Genomic DNA, 9,561 nt, shown 5'->3' on the forward strand with positions numbered 1-9,561 from the left:
CCTTCCTTCCTTCCTTCCTTCCTTCCTTCCTTCCTTCCTTCCTTTTTTTGTGAGACAGAGTCTCACTCTATTTCCCAGGCTAGAGTGCTATGGCATTAGCCTAGCTCACAACGACCTCAAAGTCTGGGTTCAAGCCATCCTCCTGTCTCAGTCTCTCCAGTAGCTAGAACTACAGGGACCTGCCACAATGCCCTGATAACTGTTTTTTCATTTTTTTAAATTTTTAGCCAAGATGTGTCTTGCTCTTCCTCAGGCTGTCCTCCAACTGCTGACCTCAAGTGATCTACCACCTCAGCCACCTAGAGTGCCACCACGCCTAGCCCCAGTGTTTTTATTGCCAATAAACCTTCTTCTATATTCTTTAGTAATAATCAACTCAGAGAGATGATTTCATGAGAAGATGCTCTATTTTATTATGCTTTTCTGGGACTGGTCTACAGGATTGATTTTAAAACAGATAATGTTTCTCAAGAGGAATTACATTTAAACTTTTTTGTTCTTACCTTCTTTGGCCAGTCTAGACATGGGTGCTTTAAATAGATCTTTAAACAACAAGTGCTAGCACTCTTGAAAGAGGAGCAGAACATTTGGGGGCGTTGTTTTACACGTTAATCACTTATAAATGTTTATTTGACTATTGGGAAGTCAGATAATTAACTAACTGGGCACTCTCTCTTTTCTTTCTTTTTTTTTTTTTAAGACACAGTCACATGCCCCATACTATGAGGTGTCAGAAGAAGAAAGCAGAATCAAACAAAATTCTTGTTCTCAAGTCCTGAAAATCTAATGGGAAGGGCAGAAAAATGAGCCAATAACTATGTACCTATGGTCTAGTACATCCTGTGATGGAAAACCAATCCAGCCTGTAAGATACATCCCTGCCAGATTTTATGATGGGATGGTACGCAGACTGAAGCTTGAAAGATGGGTAGTAGTGAGAGAATAAAGAAATGAATGAGAGTTTCAGACAGAGAACAGTGTACATAGGAATGGGGAACCTTAAAATAGTGTGACATATCCAGGAATTGTACGTATCTCAATACCATGAAGTGACAAGAATGGGGCATGGTTAACCTTGGGAATCATGCTAAGGGTATGTGTGGGGGGTTGCAATCCTGGCTTTAGAATTATGATAAGAGCGCTATCTGTACCAAACCACCAACATTTTTCTTGGGGTAATACTTTTGTTCTGGTATTTTTAAAAATACAAACCTGGAATCGTTTATATCCAGAGAGTTCTAAGGCCACACATGAAACTGAAGTTTACTGTTTTAGAAGTTGTTCTGACCACCTATCTCCTGTTTCAAACCTCTAAAAGGGCTTTTGATGTCTTAAGCACCATTTTGCAAGTTGGTAATGAGATCGAGATTACTTATTTATTTGTCATCCATATTACTCTAAAGCCAGTGTAGACCCTGGTTGACCCCCTTGATTTTTATTATTTTTTTCTGCTTTCTTCACTTGCTTTTAGACCACATAGCATGAGGATAAATAGAACCAGCCCGTGGAATACTATGCCCCAGAGGGGATGGAGCAATCGTGAGTTAGGGAAATATTGTTATGGGACGGAGAATGGAAAGGACATCAGCCAGAGTTGTGCAACTCTGCTGATAGAATGTGACTGTGGACAAATCACAAATTCCAGTTTCCTCATTTGTAAAATGAAGAGATTGAATTAGATACTCTCTAAATTATACATCAGTAAAGACTTCTTCGATCCCTTTGATTATGAAAATGAGGGCTCTTCCCTAGGTGATCCCTAAGATCCTTCTCAGGTCTAAAATTCCATAATATTCTCTCTAACTCACTGTCATGAATAACAAAATGCTAACGTTATTCGTAAACCCAGGATCTGTTGGTGCTTTATCAAAGTGGGAAGGCAGGATGGTTTGGGGGTTAAAAGCCAGGATTTTGGTGTCATCCACAGAGGGTTTATATCTTGGTTCTGGCACTTACGGGCAGTTTGACTTGGCATCCGTAATGATCTCTCTGAGCCTTGCTCTCCTCATCTGGTAAAATGAGGATAATAATGATCTCATTGGGCTGATGAAAGGAATACAATGGAAACCATGTGTGAAACTCTGGGCCAAAATAATTATTCAAAAAATGTACCTGTTATTATATGCCAACCAAATGACAAACAATTGTTGAGGTTGGGCCTGACTGGTTAGCACAAGCCATTTGTATTTGGTGATGAATTTCAGCTCACTGCTCACAAAGACCTCCAGCAAAATGCCTGTGCTTATTACCGCTGCTGTTAGGCCCCGTGATGTGTGTTTATCTTCTGTTTAGGGAGGATATTTGCTACATAGCTCCTGAGATAAAAGGAATAAAGTATTTCTGTTTTAAGTGAATTAGAGTCCTTCCCTCTCAATTCTAAATCATTTAACATAGTAAGCTCACAAAGACTCTTATTCTGGGAAAATTGGTCTACATTTAACTTAAAGATATATAAACATAGCAGATTAAATCTTTAAAATCAAAGATATAGAATACTATTTATGGATTTAGGTAGAAAATACTTAATGACTGAGCATCTTAGAATCAAAGAAAAAAATTCTTTTTTTTTTTTTTAGGCAGTCTCACTTTGTTACCTTTGTTAGAGTACTGTGGTGTCATAGCTCACAGCAACCTCAAACTTTTGGGTTCAAGGGATTCTCTTGTCTCAACTTCCTGAGTAGCTGAGTAGCTGGGACTAAGGTGACTGCCACAACACCCAGCTATTTTTTGAGATGGGGTCTCATTCTTGCTCAGGGTGGTCTCAAACTCCTGAGCTCAGGCAATCCACCCACCTTGGCCTCTCAGAGCAAAAGAAAAATTCTAATGGTGGAATTTCAGATCTTAGAAAGACTATCAAAAGCATAATTTTGAGTAACAACAGTAATTAACATTTATTGAAGAATTAATATTCACTGGTTACTATCTCAGTACTTTACATGTATTAATCCTTTTAATTCTCTTAGCAAAATGTGTAAGAAAGATATTATTACTAGGCCCATTTTACACATGAAGAAATTAAGGCACTAAGAGTTTCTGTGGCTTGTGCAAGGTCACACAGCTAGTACAGTAAGGATTTAAAGTCAGACAATTTAGCTCTGGAACCCTCACACTTAACCTTATAATGAAAGAGGATGAACTTACCTCTTACAAATTATACCACATAGAGAGTGTAGGTAGCCACTTTTATTACTGGTTTAATTATTCAGGTGATGAGGGTTTCAGTTCTAAATAATGGCTATCAAAACATCTATATATCTGGGAAGGCACAACACTTGAACTCTGATTTAAAATTATCTACTTCATATGTCCAGCTACCAGCAAGATATTGTTGCCTGAGCAATCAGAGGAAATCTCAGACTCAACTAAGTGCAAACTAAGTTTCTTATCTTTCACTGCAATCCTTCTCCTTCTGGGCTGTTGACTGAATTATGTTCCTCCAAAATTTGTATGCTGAAGCCCTAGATGCCATTGTGATGGTATTTAAATAGGGGCTTTAAGAGGTAATTATATTTAGATGTGATCATGAGAGTGGGGTCCTTATGATGGGATTCCTGCCCCTATGAGAAGATACTAGAATGTGTTCCCCCCCCCCCAGATGTGAGGAAACAGCAAGAAAGATGGCCTTCTTTAAGCTAGGTATGGACCCTCATCAGGAACCCAATTAGCTGGCATCTTCATCTTGGGCTTTTTATCCTCCAGAACACCAAGAAATATTTCTCATTTAAGCCACCAAGTGTATATCTATAGCAGCCTGGTATCCAGTATTCACAGTTGGGCAAGTGGGACATTCAGAAATCATCTCCAGGTCCTCCTGTTCCTGCCCTGAAGTAAGTAATCAATCCATTACTTAATTCTGTTGGTTCTGTTTTCTGGTATCCGTGCTCTGGATTCAGTATCATGGTTCCTTGTCAGCAATCTCCTTATCAGTTCAACTGTCATTTATAAGCTCTTGAAGAACTTAAATAAGAGAAATTTAGTCAAAAATTCAAAAATCTGCAGTGGCTTTCCACTGCCTGAAGAATAACATTCAAATCCTCAGCACAGAATTTTACACGCCCTTATGATAAGGCCTTAATTACCTGTGGCCTCATCTCCTAATACACTCAGTCACATGCCTTTTACTGAAGCTACGTAGGTTCACCAACCATGTTTTCAAGTTTCTGAGTCTTTTGGTGTCTTTTCTAAGCTAGGAAAGTTCTTGACTTTCCATGCTGTCCTGAAATCATGCTCTTCGCTAAGAATCTTTTAAAGTGCTGCCTCTCTCTAGCCATCCTCATGCTTCTCTTATTAAACCCTTATGTTTCAAACATTGCAAAAGTGTTGTTTTGTTTGTTTCTACCTTTATGATGCTATTTAATTTTTAACATGATTGTCACCTCCTTTAGACCGAAAGCTTTGTGAGGGCAGGGTCCTAGTTATGATAGTGCTTTGTACATTGAAATTGCTCAAGGAGTGTTTATTGAATTTAGCACCCTGGAAGAAATACTCAACAGAGAGCTTTAAGCAAGGCTAAAATTTAGGTACATGGAGGGCATTGAAATAGAAGGTAATTATTTGAAGAGAAACAATTTGTCCTCGTCTTTTGCCCAAGCCAACCCTTCTTGGGGTAGGATCAATATTTTCTTACTCAGGAGGTATACATTTAAGTCACAAGAGCTTTGTGTGATCTACATGACACTTGTGACTTTCATACTTCAAATGTGAACTGTCTGTACTAAGCACAGAATTTGTCTTGCAAATATCTGTTGTTTTTGTGTCATTTTGCAGTTCTTGGTTTAATATGTCTGCTGCATAAATAATAATAATAATAAAGAATTTGTTTGGTCTTTTTTCCCAGTTCTTGACATGGAATTTCTAAAACTCTGGGAATTGTATGAGCCATAGAAATGTTTTTGTTATTTATGAGTGCCCTGAATCACATGTGAGTTTATGCTAGTAAGGTGGGGCCCTATCTAGATAGCTTTGGGGGCCCATCACCAGAAGAACCAGCAATGGGATTTGAGAGTTGAAACTTTGATCCAGTCTATTCTCAAAGGAGAGCAAGGTGTGGAGAATGGGTTTAATCCCATGTCCAGTGATTTACTCAAGCAACCGTACATAATGAGCCCTCAATAAAAAGTCTGGATACCAAAGCTAAGTGAAGTTTCCTGGGCAGTGAGCACATTGATGGCCAGGAGGATAACGTGACCCGATTCAATGGAGAGATAACACAGAAGGTCTGCATTGGGACCTTCCCAGACCTTGCACGATGTGTCTTTTTATTTGGCTGGCCCAGATCATATCCTTTATAATAAAACTGTAATTATAAATATCAAACTTTCCTGAGTTCTGTGAATTATTCTAGAGAATTATCAAACCTGAGGGGGTCATAGGAATTATCAAATTTGTAGTTAGTTGGTCAGAAATGTGGGTGCCTTAGGGATCCCCAAATTGCAGCTGGCATCTGAACTGAGAGAAATCTTTTGGAGGACTGAGTTTGTAACTTGTGAGGCCTACACTAAGTCTGGGTGGTTAGTGCCAGAAATGAATTCCAGTACCCCAGTAGGGATTGAAAGAGAATAATGTCACAGAATGAAAACCATTTTGGTGATAACAACAGTTCAGTCATTTTCAGTGAAAATTCTATGGTATGATCTAAAAAAATGAGATCAGCTTTTCTCTAAAGAAAGCCTTGGATATAAAAGAATCTGCTAAAAGAATCTGTTTAAAATGTCAATTTTGATGCATTTTCTTCTTTAGCACGGTGTCCAAGAATTAATTGTTTTAGCAGTCAAGTTTGCGTAATCTTTAGAATTACATTTCTGTTTGAAAATGAATAACCTGTTGGGTTTTACTCTTAGTTTCCCTCCCCCTACCCAGAGTGTAAACAGCCTGCCATTTTGCTACAGAAAGGCAAATTAGCTTAAAATCTCAGATAAGATTTCCATCATTTTTGCCAACCAGAAAGGGGAAAACTCAGGGATCACATAATTCTGCTCCAACTAAGTATATTTGGAAACTATGCACATATATACCCAAGGACATGACTTCTCTCTTCCCCACTTCTCTTTGGATATTACAGTTTGTTGTTTCTCATCAAAATTGATCTTTTATCTCTTCATGGTGAAGCTTGATGGCATCTGATTTTACACTGTCACTTTGACAGTTGCGTTGCTTCTTTCTGGCAGATTCTAATTTGACTTTCATTTATAATCCTGCTTTTTATCTCAACTTTGCTTTTATAGGTCCTGTGTGCTAGCCTGACCTTCAGATGCTCTTACTTTCCACATTGTAAGGACGCACACCATCGCCATCCAAGTAACAACGTGCCTTCTTCACATACTTCCCAAGCATGACATTTTTTTTTTGAGATGTCAAAAGCAAACTTTTAAGAAATGTCAGACCAAAAAATTATATATATATACCCTAAGTGTTCTTAACCTAGTGTCTTCTCCTTTTCCTTATATTCTTACCTAAGAAAAGAAAATTAGCTTAGCTATTTCATTTTTACCCTGTATATTGTTTATTAATTAATATTTATTGAATTTCTTCCCATTGGATGGATAGTTCTGTGCTTTTGAAATAACATGTCAAATTTTTGCATCCAAAGATAAAGAAATGAATAAGTAAAATATATCTTGCCAGTGTGCTCAGAAGATCTCATTTTATTATAGAGGTTTATTTTCTTAGTTAATGCGTTTTTCTCTGGAAAATGTAATTAGCTAAGAGAAAGGAGTAAAATTTCAGTGAATGGAATTGCTCATCCAAGTGAGATGAATGGACTTTGGTGTGAGGGCATCATAGTACCCTTTATAGTTGACTAGATGTTCATGCCATTTAGTGTGCCAAGACAAAGCATAAATCCTGTACATCATGTTTTTATGTTATAATTTTTCTTATTGTGTGTAATATATTTGCACATTGAAAAATAATTTTGCATGTTCAAACTCAAAACATTCACTGTTTATTAAGATAAATTTGTGAAGCTAATATTGTCAGGTGCTTTTCTATCTATGGTTCTGTTCTGGTGCTTTTGCCTATTTTTTCTCACTCAAGTTCCATGTAGGAAATACACAATTTTCTTTCCTTTTGTATATTCTTGGGAAAAAAGGTTAAGTATCAACAGTCATAGGATCTGCTCTACTGACATGCACAGTCTATCTAAAGATCCATAACCCACTTTGTCAAGTCAAAGGAATGCTGTATAAAAACGTTCTAATGAATTAACCTTTTTCTTGGTTATAAACGTAATGCAGGTCATCTCAGGAAATTGAGAAACACAGCAAACCACATGCAATTATACTGTTCCATGAGAATATTTGTTCACTTCCTGTACATTTCTCTCCATTCTTTCCTTCGCCTGGTTTTACTTACTAAGCACACAGATATGTAATTGTTTTCCCAACAGAGTTGAGATCATATTTATAACTACTTTTTAACTGATGTTGCTTTAATTTCACTTTGTCCTCAGTAGACAGAAAGAAGATGACAAACTTACCTAAGCAAGCTTTATCTCCTATTTACAAAAATAATTGCATTGGAAGGGAAGGTAACAGAGTTTATTATTTGCTTGGCTATTCCTATGTGCTCTTTCCGTGTTTGTTTTCCACATTGGACATTCTCTTCAATTATCAGATATTACTGAAAGTATTATCTAATCACCATGAAATCTTCAAAAGGTAAGGTTTGTTTCAGCTTTCAGCGTGACTCTGAGTCAAAACTGATCAAATTTCTAGAAGAGCTAAATACCCCACATAAAAACTTCCTGGTACAACTGTCTCTTGTAGGTACCTCAGCCTGAATAATGTAATTTTTTGTGTGTCTAAAAACATTCTCTACAAACGCCACATTCCCTATGTCTAAGTCATATTTAAGCATTGATTAAAATTTCAGCCATAACAAAGCATCAAATGCTTTGTGTGTATAATGTGTAGGATCAGATGCCTTTCAAAGAAAACTAGAATTTGTGGTTCCTGACCTTAGGATGCTTAGTCCTAATCAGGGACAGAAAGAGAGAAGGAGGTGGGAGTTAACACATATCGCCTAACTCTGTTTTGGACACTGTTAGGTACTCAGTGGTAATCCTTACAAAAATTCCGTCAAGTCTCCATTGGACATGTAAATTCTATCAATTCTTTTTCCTTTACACTGAATGCATATTGATAATGAACAGACTTATTTTTCTTACCTGAGAAGCAATATTCAGGAAGACAGTCCAAGACTGGAATGGCTGTTCCAGGAGGTCAACAAGGCTCTGCAAGGGCATTTGGGGAAGTCAGTCTTACTGAGCATAATGACACTGCAATTAAATGAAGGTAATGTTAATGATGAAAGGGAGAATGAACACCTCGAGAGTCTCTTCATTCCCATTACCAGTATCTAGGCAATTATCTAGGTCAGGATCCTCTTTCCTGAATTCTTGTAATTGTCTTATAATTCTTATTCAACTCCAGTCCCCTCTTCTTACCTCAGTGTGATCTTCCTCGAACACAAACATGAGTGTGTGACTTGTGTGAAGCACTTCAATGGCCGCTCATGGCTCTTAGGATAGAGTTCAAACTCCTTCAATGGCATTTGAAGGTCTTCAAGATGTGGACCTTATTACATCTTCAATTTCTATGTTACTCGTTATCTTTTAGCCATAAGACATTTTAAATTCCTTAAATGTACCCTAATATCTTTCATCCATCATCTTTTATATAAACTGCTCCAAGGATAACAACCTCCGATGCCTTCAGAGAATTTAATGAAGACAGTTAGTGTTCATTACTTCCAAACATTAATCCATATCTCTATTTCTTGTTGAAATTTTCAGCCCATTCAATCCATCTTTCATTTGCCCACTATTGATAGACATGTAGCTACAATATATGATCAGTTTGTTGCCTCACTCTTTTTTGAGGTAAATAACAGAATATGCATAATTATAAATGATTTTCATTCTCAGGGTACAGAATGAAGGTAACAGTTAAAGGCAATGGAGAGAATTTTCTTCAAATCTTTCCAGTGTTTAAAGAAGCAGCTGGAATTACAGATTTTTAATGTACATTTTAATTTTTGAATGTGAGCCAACTCTGTAGCTAAATAAAACATCTCTGTTCATGAAATCCAGCTCATCAGCTACCAGCTTGCAATCTTTGTACTATGCCTTTGGCCTGAAATACTCTTTCTCTTTCTACTTCATTCACTTCACATCAATCCTTCTATTTTTGCTTTTGTTTCACTTTTTTTTTTTTTTTTTTTGAGACAGAGTCTCACTCTGTTTGTTTCACTTTAAATACCATTAGTTCCCAGGAGCCTTCCCAGATTTGGTTAATTTCTTCTCCTGTGCCCTCCAGCAGTGGTGGGCTTTGTCTACATCAGCATTATACGTGGAAGTTCAGCCAGGACTCAGTTCCTTTCTGTCTTTTCTTCATTCATTCAAGAAACACAATAGAACCTTGAAAGAACTAAGGAAATTTCACCCCCAAATATGAGAATATTTTGAATCAAGGGCCCTTCAAGGTCAAGAAATACTAGAGCACTCCTTCCCTCTATCTCTATCTGCATAAACTGAACTGGCCTGATTAGAGGATCAAAGGG

Source organism: Otolemur garnettii, unplaced genomic scaffold (genome assembly GCF_000181295.1).
Source record: "Otolemur garnettii isolate 467f Iridium unplaced genomic scaffold, OtoGar3 scaffold00016, whole genome shotgun sequence".
Taxonomy (NCBI): domain Eukaryota; kingdom Metazoa; phylum Chordata; class Mammalia; order Primates; family Galagidae; genus Otolemur; species Otolemur garnettii.